The sequence below is a fragment of the Ambystoma mexicanum genome, chromosome 1p (genome assembly GCF_040938575.1).
Source record: "Ambystoma mexicanum isolate Mex_15411 chromosome 1p, UKY_AmexF1_1, whole genome shotgun sequence".
Lineage (NCBI taxonomy): Eukaryota > Metazoa > Chordata > Amphibia > Caudata > Ambystomatidae > Ambystoma > Ambystoma mexicanum.
The window spans coordinates 1,027,794,423-1,027,810,654 of NC_090921.1; the positions used below are offsets into that span (position 1 = coordinate 1,027,794,423).

The 16,232-nt window shown below is 41.2% G+C and overlaps 7 non-coding genes across 7 annotated transcripts; all 7 read right to left on the reverse strand.

Annotated features, from left to right (window-relative positions):
- Nucleotides 1–1,145: 1,145 nt before the first annotated feature.
- TRNAF-GAA (transfer RNA phenylalanine (anticodon GAA)) lies at nt 1,146–1,231 on the reverse strand. Its single transcript is given in 2 exon segments — nt 1,146–1,181; nt 1,195–1,231. It is a non-coding gene; the product is annotated as a tRNA-Phe (tRNA).
- A 1,831-nt stretch (nt 1,232–3,062) lies between these two features.
- On the reverse strand, nt 3,063–3,148 carry TRNAY-GUA (transfer RNA tyrosine (anticodon GUA)). Its single transcript is given in 2 exon segments — nt 3,063–3,098; nt 3,112–3,148. It is a non-coding gene; the product is annotated as a tRNA-Tyr (tRNA).
- Nucleotides 3,149–5,626: 2,478 nt separating this feature from the next.
- Nucleotides 5,627–5,712, reverse strand: TRNAY-GUA (transfer RNA tyrosine (anticodon GUA)). Its single transcript is given in 2 exon segments — nt 5,627–5,662; nt 5,676–5,712. It is a non-coding gene; the product is annotated as a tRNA-Tyr (tRNA).
- A 2,452-nt stretch (nt 5,713–8,164) lies between these two features.
- TRNAF-GAA (transfer RNA phenylalanine (anticodon GAA)) lies at nt 8,165–8,250 on the reverse strand. The gene is given in 2 exon segments: nt 8,165–8,200; nt 8,214–8,250. It is a non-coding gene; the product is annotated as a tRNA-Phe (tRNA).
- A 1,831-nt stretch (nt 8,251–10,081) lies between these two features.
- On the reverse strand, nt 10,082–10,167 carry TRNAY-GUA (transfer RNA tyrosine (anticodon GUA)). Its single transcript is given in 2 exon segments — nt 10,082–10,117; nt 10,131–10,167. It is a non-coding gene; the product is annotated as a tRNA-Tyr (tRNA).
- A 3,103-nt stretch (nt 10,168–13,270) lies between these two features.
- TRNAY-GUA (transfer RNA tyrosine (anticodon GUA)) lies at nt 13,271–13,356 on the reverse strand. Its single transcript is given in 2 exon segments — nt 13,271–13,306; nt 13,320–13,356. It is a non-coding gene; the product is annotated as a tRNA-Tyr (tRNA).
- A 1,758-nt stretch (nt 13,357–15,114) lies between these two features.
- Nucleotides 15,115–15,200, reverse strand: TRNAY-GUA (transfer RNA tyrosine (anticodon GUA)). Its single transcript is given in 2 exon segments — nt 15,115–15,150; nt 15,164–15,200. It is a non-coding gene; the product is annotated as a tRNA-Tyr (tRNA).
- Nucleotides 15,201–16,232: the final 1,032 nt, after the last annotated feature.

Sequence of the window (16,232 nt, forward strand, 5' to 3'; positions counted from 1 at the left end):
AACATCTCTTGCAATTCGTGCAAAATACTACAAATTTGGCTTGTGAGGTTCCCGAATTGAGTAAAAGCACATCAGTTCCCAATTAAAAAAATGACCCCCTCCGCAGTCTCCCGCATGTTACTGACCACCATACTAAGGGGGAAAAGTTGAAAGGCGCGCCTCACAGGCCATCTCCTCAGAGTATTCAGCCGTGTTGGGCCTTGACAATATTTTAATATCTTGGATGGTGTATAGTGTTCTCCCATTTCCCTTGAGAAATCAAGATTGTCAAGGGGATTCTGCTGTTTTGTCAGTTCATAGCAAGAGATGGGGATCCAAAACACCTCACAGGAAACCAACGAAGATTGGTGTCGGACAGAAAAATAACGTGGCCACAGCCTCGAAGCAAAAGGCATCTATTTTCAGTGATGAAATATAATATAATTATAAATTGTCTGTTATTTTACTTTCCAAGTATTTTACTTTCCAAGTATTCAATAAAATGTGCATTTGGCAAAAGTCCTTCGAGCCGGATTTGAACCAGCGACCTAAGGATGCCTGTTTTAGCACTACAGTCCTCCGCTCTACCAAATGAGCTATCGAAGGCTTGGTAAATCATTCTCTAGTAAACTCAATACGAGCTTCCACTTCAACCGTCGACTTGTAAACATCTCTTGCAATTCGTGCAAAATACTACAAATTTGGCTTGTGAGGTTCCCGAATTGAGTAAAAGCACATCAGTTCCCAATTAAAAAAATGACCCCCTCCGCAGTCTCCCGCATGTTACTGACCACCATACTAAGGAGGAAAAGTTGAAAGGCGGCGCCTCACAGGCCATCTCCTCAGAGTATTCAGCCGTGTTGGGCCTTGACAATATTTTAATATCTTGGATGGTGTATAGTGTTCTCTCATTTCCCTTGAGAAATCAAGATTGTCAAGGGGATTCTGCTGTTTTGCCAGTTCATAGCAAGAGATCGGGATCCAAAACACCTCACAGGAAACCAATGAAGATTGGTGTTGGACAGAAACATAACGTGGCGACAGCCTCAAAGCAAAAGGCATCTATTTTCAGTGATGAAATATAATATAATTATAAATTGTCTGTTATTTTATTTTCCAAGTATTTTACTTTCCAAGTATTTAATAAAATTTGCATTTGGCAAAAGTCCTTCGAGCCGGATTTGAACCAGCAACCTAAGGATGCCTGTTTTACCACTTCAGTCCTCCGCTCTACCAGCTGAGCTATCAAAGGCTTGGCAAATCATTCTCTAGCAAACTCAATACGAGCTTCCACTTCAACCGTCGACTTGTAAACATCTCTTGCAATTCGTGCAAAATACTACAAATTTGGCTTGTGAGGTTCCCGAATTGAGTAAAAGCACATCAGTTCCCAATTAAAAAAATGACCCCGTCCGCAGTCTCCCGCATGTTACTGACCACCATACAAAGGAGGAAAAGTTGAAAGGCGGCGCCTCACAGGCCATCTCCTCAGAGTATTCATCAGTGTTCGGCCTTGACAATATTTGAATATCTTGGATGGTGTATAGTGTTCTCCCATTTCCCTTGAGAAATCAAGATTGTCAAGGGGATTCTGCTGTTTTGTCAGTTCATAGCAAGAGATGGGGATCCAAAATACCTCACAGGAAACCAACGAAGATTGGTGTCGGACAGAAAAATAACGTGGCCACAGCCTCAAAGCAAAAGGCATCTATTTTCAGTGATGAAATATAATATAATTATAACTTGTCTGTTATTTTACTTTCCAAGTATTTTACTTTCGAAGTATTCAATAAAATGTGCATTTGGCAAAAGTCCTTCGAGCCAGATTTGAACCAACGACCAAAAGATGCCTGTTTTACCACTACAGTCCTCCGCTCTACCAACTGAGCTATCGAAGGCTTGACAAATCGTTCTCTAGCAAACTCAATACGAGCTTCCACTTCAACCGTCGACTTGTAAACATCTCTTGCAATTCGTGCAAAATACTACAAATTTGGCTTGTGACGTTCCCGAATTGAGTAAAAGCACATCAGTTCCCAATTAAAAAAATGACCCCCTCCGCATTCTCCCGCATGTTACTGACCACCATACTAAGGGGGAAAAGTTGAAAGGCTGCGCCTCACAGGCCATCTCCTCAGAGTATTCAGCCGTGTTGGGCCTTGACAATATTTTAATATCTTGGATGGTGTGTACTGTTCTCTCATTTCCCTTGAGAAATCAAGATTGTCAAGGGGATTCTGCTGTTTTGCCAGTTCATAGCAAGAGATGGGGATCCGAATCACCTCACAGGAAACCAATGAAGATTGGTGTTGGACAGAAACATAACGTGGCCACAGCCTCAAAGCAAAAGGCATCTATTTTCAGTGATGAAATATAATATAATTATAAATTGTCTGTTATTTTACTTTCCAAGTATTTTACTTTCCAAGTATTCAATAAAATGTGCATTTGGCAAAAGTCCTGACCTAAGGATGCCTGTTTTACCACTACAGTCCTCCGCTCTACCAACTGAGCTATCGAAGGCTTGGCAAATCAATCTCTAGCAAGCTCAATACGAGCTTCCACTTCAACCGTCGACATTCAAACATCTCTTGCAATTCGTGCAAAATACTACAAATTTGGCTTGTGAGGTTCCCGAATTGAGTAAAAGCACATCAGTTCACAATTAAAAAAATGACCCCCTCCGCAGTCTCCTGCATGTTACTGACCACCATACAAAGGAGGAAAAGTTGAAAGGCGGCGCCTCACAGGCCATCTCCTCAGAGTATTCATCAGTGTTCGGCCTTGACAATATTTTAATATCTTGGATGGTGTATAGTGTTCTCCCATTTCCCTTGAGAAATCAAGATTGTCAAGGGGATTCTGCTGTTTTGTCAGTTCATAGCAAGAGATGGGGATCCAAAATACCTCACAGGAAACCAACGAAGATTGGTGTCGGACAGAAAAATAACGTGGCCACAGCCTCAAAGCAAAAGGCATCTATTTTCAGTGATGAAATATAATATAATTATAAATTGTCTGTTATTTTACTTTCCAAGTATTTTACTTTCCAAGTATTCAATAAAATGTGCATTTGGCAAAAGTCCTTCGAGCCGGATTTGAACCAACGACCTAAGGATGCCTGTTTTACCACTACAGTCCTCCGCTCTACCAACTGAGCTATCGAAGGCTTGACAAATCGTTCTCTAGCAAACTCAATACGAGCTTCCACTTCAACCGTCGACATGCAAACATCTCTTGCAATTCGTGCAAAATACTACAAATTTGGCTTGTGAGGTTCCCGAATTGAGTAAAAGCACATCAGTTCCCAATTAAAAAAATGACCGCCTCCGCAGTCTCCCGCATGTTACTGACCACCATACTAAGGAGGAAAAGTTGAAAGGCGGCGCCTCACAGGCCATCTCCTCAGAGTATTCATCAGTGTTCGGCCTTGACAATATTTTAATATCTTGGATGGTGTATGGTGTTCTCCCATTTCCCTTGAGAAATCAAGGTTGTCAAGGGGATTCTGCTGTTTTGTCAGTTCATAGCAAGAGATGGGGATCCAAAACACCTCACAGGAAACCAATGAAGATTCGTGTTGGACAGAAAAATAACGTGGCCACAGCCTCAAAGCAAAAGGCATCTATTTTCAGTGATGAAATATAATATAATTATAAATTGTCTGTTATTTTATTTTCCAAGCATTTTACTTTCCAAGTATTCAATAAAATGTGCATTTGGCAAAAGTCCTTCAATCTGGATTTGAACCAGCGACTTAAGGATGCCTGTTTTACCACTACAGTCCTCTGCTCTACCAACTGAGCTATCGAAGGCTTGGCAAATCAGTCTCTAGCAAGCTCAATACGAGCTTCCACTTCAACCGTCGACATTCAAACATCTCTTGCAATTCGTGCAAAATACTACAAATTTGGCTTGTGAGGTTCCCGAATTGAGTAAAAGCACATCAGTTCCCAATTAAAAAAATGACCCCCTCCGCAGTCTCCCGCATGTTACTGACCACCATACTAAGGGGGAAAAGTTGAAAGGCGGCACCTCACAGGCCATCTCCTCAGAGTATTCAGCCGCGTTGGGCCTTGACAATATTTTAATATCTTGGATGGTGTATAGTGTTCTCTCATTTTCCTTGAGAAATCAAGATTGTCAAGGGGATTCTGCTGTTTTGCCAGTTCATAGCAAGAGATGGGGATCCAAAACACCTCACAGGTAAACAAATGAAGATTCGTGTTGGACAGAAAAATAACGTGGTCACAGCCTCAAAGCAAAAGGCATCTATTTTCAGTGATGAAATATAATATAATTATAAATTGTCTGTTATTTTACTTTCCAAGTATTTTACTTTCCAAGTATTCAATAAAATGTGCATTTGGCAAAAGTCCTGACCTAAGGATGCCTGTTTTACCACTACAGTCCTCCGCTCTACCAACTGAGCTATCGAAGGCTTGGCAAATCAGTCTCTAGCAAGCTCAATACGAGCTTCCACTTCAACCGTCGACATTCAAACATCTCTTGCAATTCGTGCAAAATACTACAAATTTGGCTTGTGAGGTTCCCGAATTGAGTAAAAGCACATCAGTTCACAATTAAAAAAATGACCCCCTCTGCAGTCTCCCGCATGTTACTGACCACCATACAAAGGAGGAAAAGTTGAAAGGCGGCGCCTCACAGGCCATCTCCTCTGAGTATTCATCAGTGTTCGGCCTTGACAATATTTGAATATCTTGGATGGTGTATAGTGTTCTCCCATTTCCCTTGAGAAATCAAGATTGTCAAGGGGATTCTGCTGTTTTGTCAGTTCATAGCAAGAGATGGGGATCCAAAATACCTCACAGGAAACCAACGAAGATTGGTGTTGGACAGAAAAATAACGTGGCCACAGCCTCAAAGCAAAAGGCATCTATTTTCAGTGATGAAATATAATATAATTATAACTTGCCTGTTATTTTACTTTCCAAGTATTTTACTTTCCAAGTATTCAATGAAATGTGCATTTGGCAAAAGTCCTTCGAGCCAGATTTGAACCAACGACCAAAGGATGCCTGTTTTACCACTACAGTCCTCCGCTCTACCAACTGAGCTATCGAAGGCTTGACAAATTGTTCTCTAGCAAACTCAATACGAGCTTCCACTTCAACCGTCGACTTGTAAACATCTCTTGCAATTCGTGCAAAATACTACAAATTTGGCTTGTGACGTTCCCGAATTGAGTAAAAGCACATCAGTTCCCAATTAAAAAAATGACCCCCTCCGCAGTCTCCCACATGTTAATGACCACCATACTAAGGGGGAAAAGTTGAAAGGCGGCGCCTCACAGGCCATCTCCTCAGAGTATTCAGCCGCGTTGGGCCTTGACAATATTTTAATATCTTGGATGGTGTATAGTGTTCTCTCATTTCCCTTGAGAAATCAAGATTGTCAAGGGGATTCTGCTGTTTTGCCAGTTCATAGCAAGAGATGGGGATCCAAAACACCTCACAGGAAACCAATGAAGATTCGTGTTGGACAGAAAAATAACATGGTCACAGCCTCAAAGCAAAAGGCATCTATTTTCAGTGATGAAATATAATATAATTATAAATTGTCTGTTATTTTACTTTCCAAGTATTTTACTTTCCAAGTATTCAATAAAATGTGCATTTGGCAAAAGTCCTTTGAGCCGGATTTGAACCAGCGACCTAAGGATGCCTGTTTTACCACTACAGTCCTCCGCTCTACCAACTGAGCTATCAAAGGCTTGGCAAATCAGTCTCTAGCAAGCTCAATACGAGCTTCCACTTCAACCGTCGACATTCAAACATCTCTTGCAATTCGTGCAAAATACTACAAATTTGGCTTGTGAGGTTCCCGAATTGAGTAAAAGCACATCAGTTCACAATTAAAAAAATGACCCCCTCCGCAGTCTCCCGCATGTTACTGACCACCATACTAAGGAGGAAAAGTTGAAAGGCGGCGCCTCACAGGCCATCTCCTCAGAGTATTCATCAGTGTTCGGCCTTGACAATATTTTAATATCTTGGATGGTGTATAGTGTTCTCCCATTTCCCTTGAGAAATCAAGATTGTCAAGGGGATTCTGCTGTTTTGTCAGTTCATAGCAAGAAATGGGGATCCAAAACACCTCACAGGAAACCAATGAAGATTCGTGTTGGACAGAAAAATAACGTGGCCACAGCCTCAAAGCAAAAGGCATCTATTTTCAGTGATGAAATATAATATAATTATAAATTGTCTGTTATTTTACTTTCCAAGTATTTTACTTTCCAAGTATTCAATAAAATGTGCATTTGGCAAAAGTCCTTTGAGCCAGATTTGAACCAGCGACGAGCTATCGAAGGCTTGGCAAATCATTCTCTAGCAAACTCAATACGAGCTTCCACTTCAACCGTCGACTTGTAAACATCTCTTGCAATTCGTGCAAAATACTACAAATTTGGCTTGTGAGGTTCCCGAATTGAGTAAAAGCACATCAGTTCTCAATTAAAAAAATGACCCCCTCCGCAGTCTCCCGCATGTTACTGACCACCATACTAAGGAGGAAAAGTTGAAAGGCGGCGCCTCACAGGCCATCTCCTCAGAGTATTCATCAGTGTTCGGCCTTGACAATATTTTAATATCTTGGATGGTGTATAATGTTCTCTCATTTTCCTTGAGAAATCAAGATTGTCAAGGGGATTCTGCTATTTTGCCAGTTCATAGCAAGAAATGGGGATCCAAAACACCTCACAGGAAACCAATGAAGATTCGTGTTGGACAGAAAAATAACGTGGCCACAGCCTCAAAGCAAAAGGCATCTATTTTCAGTGATGAAATATAATATAATTATAAATTGTCTGTTATTTTATTTTCCAAGTATTTTACTTTCCAAGTATTCAATAAAATTTGCATTTGGCAAAATTCCTTCGAGCCGGATTTGAACCAGCAACCTAAGGATGCCTGTTTTACCACTACAGTCCTCGGCTCTACCAACTGAGCTATCAAAGGCTTGGCAAATCAGTCTCTAGCAAACTCAATACGAGCTTCCACTTCAACCGTCGACTTGTAAACATCTCTTGCAATTCGTGCAAAATACTACAAATTTGGCTTGTGAGGTTCCCGAATTGAGTAAAAGCACATCAGTTCCCAATTAAAAAAATGACCCCCTCCGCAGTCTCCCGCATGTTACTGACCACCATACTAAGGGGGAAAAGTTGAAAGGCGCGCCTCACAGGCCATCTCCTCAGAGTATTCAGCCGTGTTGGGCCTTGACAATATTTTAATATCTTGGATGGTGTATAGTGTTCTCCCATTTCCCTTGAGAAATCAAGATTGTCAAGGGGATTCTGCTGTTTTGTCAGTTCATAGCAAGAGATGGGGATCCAAAACACCTCACAGGAAACCAACGAAGATTGGTGTCGGACAGAAAAATAACGTGGCCACAGCCTCGAAGCAAAAGGCATCTATTTTCAGTGATGAAATATAATATAATTATAAATTGTCTGTTATTTTACTTTCCAAGTATTTTACTTTCCAAGTATTCAATAAAATGTGCATTTGGCAAAAGTCCTTCGAGCCGGATTTGAACCAGCGACCTAAGGATGCCTGTTTTAGCACTACAGTCCTCCGCTCTACCAAATGAGCTATCGAAGGCTTGGCAAATCATTCTCTAGTAAACTCAATACGAGCTTCCACTTCAACCGTCGACTTGTAAACATCTCTTGCAATTCGTGCAAAATACTACAAATTTGGCTTGTGAGGTTCCCGAATTGAGTAAAAGCACATCAGTTCCCAATTAAAAAAATGACCCCCTCCGCAGTCTCCCGCATGTTACTGACCACCATACTAAGGAGGAAAAGTTGAAAGGCGGCGCCTCACAGGCCATCTCCTCAGAGTATTCAGCCGTGTTGGGCCTTGACAATATTTTAATATCTTGGATGGTGTATAGTGTTCTCTCATTTCCCTTGAGAAATCAAGATTGTCAAGGGGATTCTGCTGTTTTGCCAGTTCATAGCAAGAGATCGGGATCCAAAACACCTCACAGGAAACCAATGAAGATTGGTGTTGGACAGAAACATAACGTGGCGACAGCCTCAAAGCAAAAGGCATCTATTTTCAGTGATGAAATATAATATAATTATAAATTGTCTGTTATTTTATTTTCCAAGTATTTTACTTTCCAAGTATTTAATAAAATTTGCATTTGGCAAAAGTCCTTCGAGCCGGATTTGAACCAGCAACCTAAGGATGCCTGTTTTACCACTTCAGTCCTCCGCTCTACCAGCTGAGCTATCAAAGGCTTGGCAAATCATTCTCTAGCAAACTCAATACGAGCTTCCACTTCAACCGTCGACTTGTAAACATCTCTTGCAATTCGTGCAAAATACTACAAATTTGGCTTGTGAGGTTCCCGAATTGAGTAAAAGCACATCAGTTCCCAATTAAAAAAATGACCCCGTCCGCAGTCTCCCGCATGTTACTGACCACCATACAAAGGAGGAAAAGTTGAAAGGCGGCGCCTCACAGGCCATCTCCTCAGAGTATTCATCAGTGTTCGGCCTTGACAATATTTGAATATCTTGGATGGTGTATAGTGTTCTCCCATTTCCCTTGAGAAATCAAGATTGTCAAGGGGATTCTGCTGTTTTGTCAGTTCATAGCAAGAGATGGGGATCCAAAATACCTCACAGGAAACCAACGAAGATTGGTGTCGGACAGAAAAATAACGTGGCCACAGCCTCAAAGCAAAAGGCATCTATTTTCAGTGATGAAATATAATATAATTATAACTTGTCTGTTATTTTACTTTCCAAGTATTTTACTTTCGAAGTATTCAATAAAATGTGCATTTGGCAAAAGTCCTTCGAGCCAGATTTGAACCAACGACCAAAAGATGCCTGTTTTACCACTACAGTCCTCCGCTCTACCAACTGAGCTATCGAAGGCTTGACAAATCGTTCTCTAGCAAACTCAATACGAGCTTCCACTTCAACCGTCGACTTGTAAACATCTCTTGCAATTCGTGCAAAATACTACAAATTTGGCTTGTGACGTTCCCGAATTGAGTAAAAGCACATCAGTTCCCAATTAAAAAAATGACCCCCTCCGCATTCTCCCGCATGTTACTGACCACCATACTAAGGGGGAAAAGTTGAAAGGCTGCGCCTCACAGGCCATCTCCTCAGAGTATTCAGCCGTGTTGGGCCTTGACAATATTTTAATATCTTGGATGGTGTGTACTGTTCTCTCATTTCCCTTGAGAAATCAAGATTGTCAAGGGGATTCTGCTGTTTTGCCAGTTCATAGCAAGAGATGGGGATCCGAATCACCTCACAGGAAACCAATGAAGATTGGTGTTGGACAGAAACATAACGTGGCCACAGCCTCAAAGCAAAAGGCATCTATTTTCAGTGATGAAATATAATATAATTATAAATTGTCTGTTATTTTACTTTCCAATTATTTTACTTTCCAAGTATTCAATAAAATGTGCATTTGGCAAAAGTCCTGACCTAAGGATGCCTGTTTTACCACTACAGTCCTCCGCTCTACCAACTGAGCTATCGAAGGCTTGGCAAATCAATCTCTAGCAAGCTCAATACGAGCTTCCACTTCAACCGTCGACATTCAAACATCTCTTGCAATTCGTGCAAAATACTACAAATTTGGCTTGTGAGGTTCCCGAATTGAGTAAAAGCACATCAGTTCACAATTAAAAAAATGACCCCCTCCGCAGTCTCCCGCATGTTACTGACCACCATACAAAGGAGGAAAAGTTGAAAGGCGGCGCCTCACAGGCCATCTCCTCAGAGTATTCATCAGTGTTCGGCCTTGACAATATTTTAATATCTTGGATGGTGTATAGTGTTCTCCCATTTCCCTTGAGAAATCAAGATTGTCAAGGGGATTCTGCTGTTTTGTCAGTTCATAGCAAGAGATGGGGATCCAAAATACCTCACAGGAAACCAACGAAGATTGGTGTCGGACAGAAAAATAACGTGGCCACAGCCTCAAAGCAAAAGGCATCTATTTTCAGTGATGAAATATAATATAATTATAAATTGTCTGTTATTTTACTTTCCAAGTATTTTACTTTCCAAGTATTCAATAAAATGTGCATTTGGCAAAAGTCCTTCGAGCCGGATTTGAACCAACGACCTAAGGATGCCTGTTTTACCACTACAGTCCTCCGCTCTACCAACTGAGCTATCGAAGGCTTGACAAATCGTTCTCTAGCAAACTCAATACGAGCTTCCACTTCAACCGTCGACATGCAAACATCTCTTGCAATTCGTGCAAAATACTACAAATTTGGCTTGTGAGGTTCCCGAATTGAGTAAAAGCACATCAGTTCCCAATTAAAAAAATGACCGCCTCCGCAGTCTCCCGCATGTTACTGACCACCATACTAAGGAGGAAAAGTTGAAAGGCGGCGCCTCACAGGCCATCTCCTCAGAGTATTCATCAGTGTTCGGCCTTGACAATCTTTTAATATCTTGGATGGTGTATGGTGTTCTCCCATTTCCCTTGAGAAATCAAGGTTGTCAAGGGGATTCTGCTGTTTTGTCAGTTCATAGCAAGAGATGGGGATCCAAAACACCTCACAGGAAACCAATGAAGATTCGTGTTGGACAGAAAAATAACGTGGCCACAGCCTCAAAGCAAAAGGCATCTATTTTCAGTGATGAAATATAATATAATTATAAATTGTCTGTTATTTTATTTTCCAAGCATTTTACTTTCCAAGTATTCAATAAAATGTGCATTTGGCAAAAGTCCTTCAATCTGGATTTGAACCAGCGACTTAAGGATGCCTGTTTTACCACTACAGTCCTCTGCTCTACCAACTGAGCTATCGAAGGCTTGGCAAATCAGTCTCTAGCAAGCTCAATACGAGCTTCCACTTCAACCGTCGACATTCAAACATCTCTTGCAATTCGTGCAAAATACTACAAATTTGGCTTGTGAGGTTCCCGAATTGAGTAAAAGCACATCAGTTCCCAATTAAAAAAATGACCCCCTCCGCAGTCTCCCGCATGTTACTGACCACCATACTAAGGGGGAAAAGTTGAAAGGCGGCACCTCACAGGCCATCTCCTCAGAGTATTCAGCCGCGTTGGGCCTTGACAATATTTTAATATCTTGGATGGTGTATAGTGTTCTCTCATTTTCCTTGAGAAATCAAGATTGTCAAGGGGATTCTGCTGTTTTGCCAGTTCATAGCAAGAGATGGGGATCCAAAACACCTCACAGGTAAACAAATGAAGATTCGTGTTGGACAGAAAAATAACGTGGTCACAGCCTCAAAGCAAAAGGCATCTATTTTCAGTGATGAAATATAATATAATTATAAATTGTCTGTTATTTTACTTTCCAAGTATTTTACTTTCCAAGTATTCAATAAAATGTGCATTTGGCAAAAGTCCTGACCTAAGGATGCCTGTTTTACCACTACAGTCCTCCGCTCTACCAACTGAGCTATCGAAGGCTTGGCAAATCAGTCTCTAGCAAGCTCAATACGAGCTTCCACTTCAACCGTCGACATTCAAACATCTCTTGCAATTCGTGCAAAATACTACAAATTTGGCTTGTGAGGTTCCCGAATTGAGTAAAAGCACATCAGTTCACAATTAAAAAAATGACCCCCTCTGCAGTCTCCCGCATGTTACTGACCACCATACAAAGGAGGAAAAGTTGAAAGGCGGCGCCTCACAGGCCATCTCCTCTGAGTATTCATCAGTGTTCGGCCTTGACAATATTTGAATATCTTGGATGGTGTATAGTGTTCTCCCATTTCCCTTGAGAAATCAAGATTGTCAAGGGGATTCTGCTGTTTTGTCAGTTCATAGCAAGAGATGGGGATCCAAAATACCTCACAGGAAACCAACGAAGATTGGTGTTGGACAGAAAAATAACGTGGCCACAGCCTCAAAGCAAAAGGCATCTATTTTCAGTGATGAAATATAATATAATTATAACTTGCCTGTTATTTTACTTTCCAAGTATTTTACTTTCCAAGTATTCAATGAAATGTGCATTTGGCAAAAGTCCTTCGAGCCAGATTTGAACCAACGACCAAAGGATGCCTGTTTTACCACTACAGTCCTCCGCTCTACCAACTGAGCTATCGAAGGCTTGACAAATTGTTCTCTAGCAAACTCAATACGAGCTTCCACTTCAACCGTCGACTTGTAAACATCTCTTGCAATTCGTGCAAAATACTACAAATTTGGCTTGTGACGTTCCCGAATTGAGTAAAAGCACATCAGTTCCCAATTAAAAAAATGACCCCCTCCGCATTCTCCCGCATGTTACTGACCACCATACTAAGGGGGAAAAGTTGAAAGGCGGCGCCTCACAGGCCATCTCCTCAGAGTATTCAGCCGTGTTGGGCCTTGACAATATTTTAATATCTTGGATGGTGTATACTGTTCTCTCATTTCCCTTGAGAAATCAAGATTGTCAAGGGGATTCTGCTGTTTTGCCAGTTCATAGCAAGAGATGGGGATCCGAATCACCTCACAGGAAACCAATGAAGATTGGTGTTGGACAGAAACATAACGTGGCCACAGCCTCAAAGCAAAAGGCATCTATTTTCAGTGATGAAATATAATATAATTATAAATTGTCTGTTATTTTACTTTCCAAGTATTTTACTTTCCAAGTATTCAATAAAATGTGCATTTGGCAAAAGTCCTGACCTAAGGATGCCTGTTTTACCACTACAGTCCTCCGCTCTACCAACTGAGCTATCGAAGGCTTGGCAAATCAGTCTCTAGCAAGCTCAATACGAGCTTCCACTTCAACCGTCGACATTCAAACATCTCTTTCAATTCGTGCAAAATACTACAAATTTGGCTTGTGAGGTTCCCGAATTGAGTAAAAGCACATCAGTTCACAATTAAAAAAATGACCCCCTCCGCAGTCTCCCGCATGTTACTGACCACCATACAAAGGAGGAAAAGTTGAAAGGCGGCGCCTCACAGGCCATCTCCTCAGAGTATTCATCAGTGTTCGGCCTTGACAATATTTTAATATCTTGGATGGTGTATAGTGTTCTCCCATTTCCCTTGAGAAATCAAGATTGTCAAGGGGATTCTGCTGTTTTGTCAGTTCATAGCAAGAGATGGGGATCCAAAATACCTCACAGTAAACCAACTAAGATTGGTGTCGGACAGAAAAATAACGTGGCCACAGCCTCAAAGCAAAAGGCATCTATTTTCAGTGATGAAATATAATATAATTATAAATTGTCTGTTATTTTACTTTCCAAGTATTTTACTTTCCAAGTATTCAATAAAATGTGCATTTGGCAAAAGTCCTTCGAGCCGGATTTGAACCAACGACCTAAGGATGCCTGTTTTACCACTACAGTCCTCCGCTCTACCAACTGAGCTATCGAAGGCTTGACAAATTGTTCTCTAGCAAACTCAATACGAGCTTCCACTTCAACCGTCGACTTGTAAACATCTCTTGCAATTCGTGCAAAATACTACAAATTTGGCTTGTGACGTTCCCGAATTGAGTAAAAGCACATCAGTTCCCAATTAAAAAAATGACCCCCTCCGCAGTCTCCCGCATGTTACTGACCACCATACTAAGGGGGAAAAGTTGAAAGGCGGCGCCTCACAGGCCATCTCCTCAGAGTATTCAGCCGTGTTGGGCCTTGACAATATTTTAATATCTTGGATGGTGTATACTGTTCTCTCATTTCCCTTGAGAAATCAAGATTGTCAAGGGGATTCTGCTGTTTTGCCAGTTCATAGCAAGAGATGGGGATCCAAAACACCTGACAGGAAACCAATGAAGATTCGTGTTGGACAGAAAAGTAACGTGGCCACAGCCTCAAAGCAAAAGGCATCTATTTTCAGTGATGAAATATAATATAATTATAAATTGTCTGTTATTTTACTTTCCAAGTATTTTACTTTCCAAGTATTCAATAAAATGTGCATTTGGCAAAAGTCCTTTGAGCCGGATTTGAACCAGCGACGAGCTATCGAAGGCTTGGCAAATCATTCTCTAGCAAACTCAATACGAGCTTCCACTTCAACCGTCGACTTGTAAACATCTCTTGCAATTCGTGCAAAATACTACAAATTTGGCTTGTGAGGTTCCCGAATTGAGAATAAGCACATCAGTTCCCAATTAAAAAAATGACCCCCTCCGCAGTCTCCCGCATGTTACTGACCACCATACTAAGGGGGAAAAGTTGAAAGGCGCGCCTTCTGGCTATCTCCTCAGAGTATTCAGCCGTGTTGGGCCTTGACAATATTTTAATATCTTGGATGGTGTATACTGTTCTCTCATTTCCCTTGAGAAATCAAGATTGTCAAGGGGATTCTGCTGTTTTGCCAGTTCATAGCAAGAGATGGGGATCCGAAACACCTCACAGGAAACCAATGAAGATTGGTGTTGGACAGAAACATAACGTGGCCACAGCCTCAAAGCAAAAGGCATCTATTTTCAGTGATGAAATATAATATAATTATAAATTGTCTGTTATTTTACTTTCCAAGTATTTTACTTTCCAAGTATTCAATAAAATGTGCATTTGGCAAAAGTCCTTTGAGCCGGATTTGAACCAGCGACGAGCTATCGAAGGCTTGGCAAATCATTCTCTAGCAAACTCAATACGAGCTTCCACTTCAACCGTCGACTTGTAAACATCTCTTGCAATTCGTGCAAAATACTACAAATTTGGCTTGTGAGGTTCCCGAATTGAGTAAAAGCACATCAGTTCCCAATTAAAAAAATGACCCCCTCCGCAGTCTCCCGCATGTTACTGACCACCATACTAAGGGGGAAAAGTTGAAAGGCGCGCCTTCTGGCTATCTCCTCAGAGTATTCAGCCGTGTTGGGCCTTGACAATATTTTAATATCTTGGATGGTGTATACTGTTCTCTCATTTCCCTTGAGAAATCAAGATTGTCAAGGGGATTCTGCTGTTTTGCCAGTTCATAGCAAGAGATGGGGATCCGAAACACCTCACAGGAAACCAATGAAGATTGGTGTTGGACAGAAACATAACGTGGCCACAGCCTCAAAGCAAAAGGCATCTATTTTCAGTGATGAAATATAATATAATTATAAATTGTCTGTTATTTTATTTTCCAAGTATTTTACTTTCCAAGTATTCAATAAAATTTGCATTTGGCAAAAGTCCTTCGAGCTGGATTTGAACCAGCGACCTAAGGATGCCTGTTTTACCACTACAGTCCTCCGCTCTACCAACTGAGCTATCGAAGGCTTGACAAATTGTTCTCTAGCAAACTCAATACGAGCTTCCACTTCAACCGTCGACTTGTAAACATCTCTTGCAATTCGTGCAAAATACTACAAATTTGGCTTGTGACGTTCCCGAATTGAGTAAAAGCACATCAGTTCCCAATTAAAAAAATGACCCCCTCCGCAGTCTCCCGCATGTTACTGACCACCATACTAAGGGGGAAAAGTTGAAAGGCGGCGCCTCACAGGCCATCTCCTCAGAGTATTCAGCCGTGTTGGGCCTTGACAATATTTTAATATCTTGGATGGTGTATACTGTTCTCTCATTTCCCTTGAGAAATCAAGATTGTCAAGGGGATTCTGCTGTTTTGCCAGTTCATAGCAAGAGATGGGGATCCGAATCACCTCACAGGAAACCAATGAAGATTGGTGTTGGACAGAAACATAACGTGGCCACAGCCTCAAAGCAAAAGGCATCTATTTTCAGTGATGAAATATAATATAATTATAAATTGTCTGTTATTTTATTTTCCAAGTATTTTACTTTCCAAGTATTCAATAAAATGTGCATTTGGCAAAAGTCCTGACCTAAGGATGCCTGTTTTACCACTACAGTCCTCCGCTCTACCAACTGATCTATCGAAGGCTTGGCAAATCAGTCTCTAGCAAGCTCAATACGAGCTTCCACTTCAACCGTCGACATTCAAACATCTCTTTCAATTCGTGCAAAATACTACAAATTTGGCTTGTGAGGTTCCCGAATTGAGTAAAAGCACATCAGTTCACAATTAAAAAAATGACCCCCTCCGCAGTCTCCCGCATGTTACTGACCACCATACAAAGGAGGAAAAGTTGAAAGGCGGCGCCTCACAGGCCATCTCCTCAGAGTATTCATCAGTGTTCGGCCTTGACAATATTTTAATATCTTGGATGGTGTATAGTGTTCTCCCATTTCCCTTGAGAAATCAAGATTGTCAAGGGGATTCTGCTGTTTTGTCAGTTCATAGCAAGAGATGGGGATCCAAAATACCTCACAGTAAACCAACTAAGATT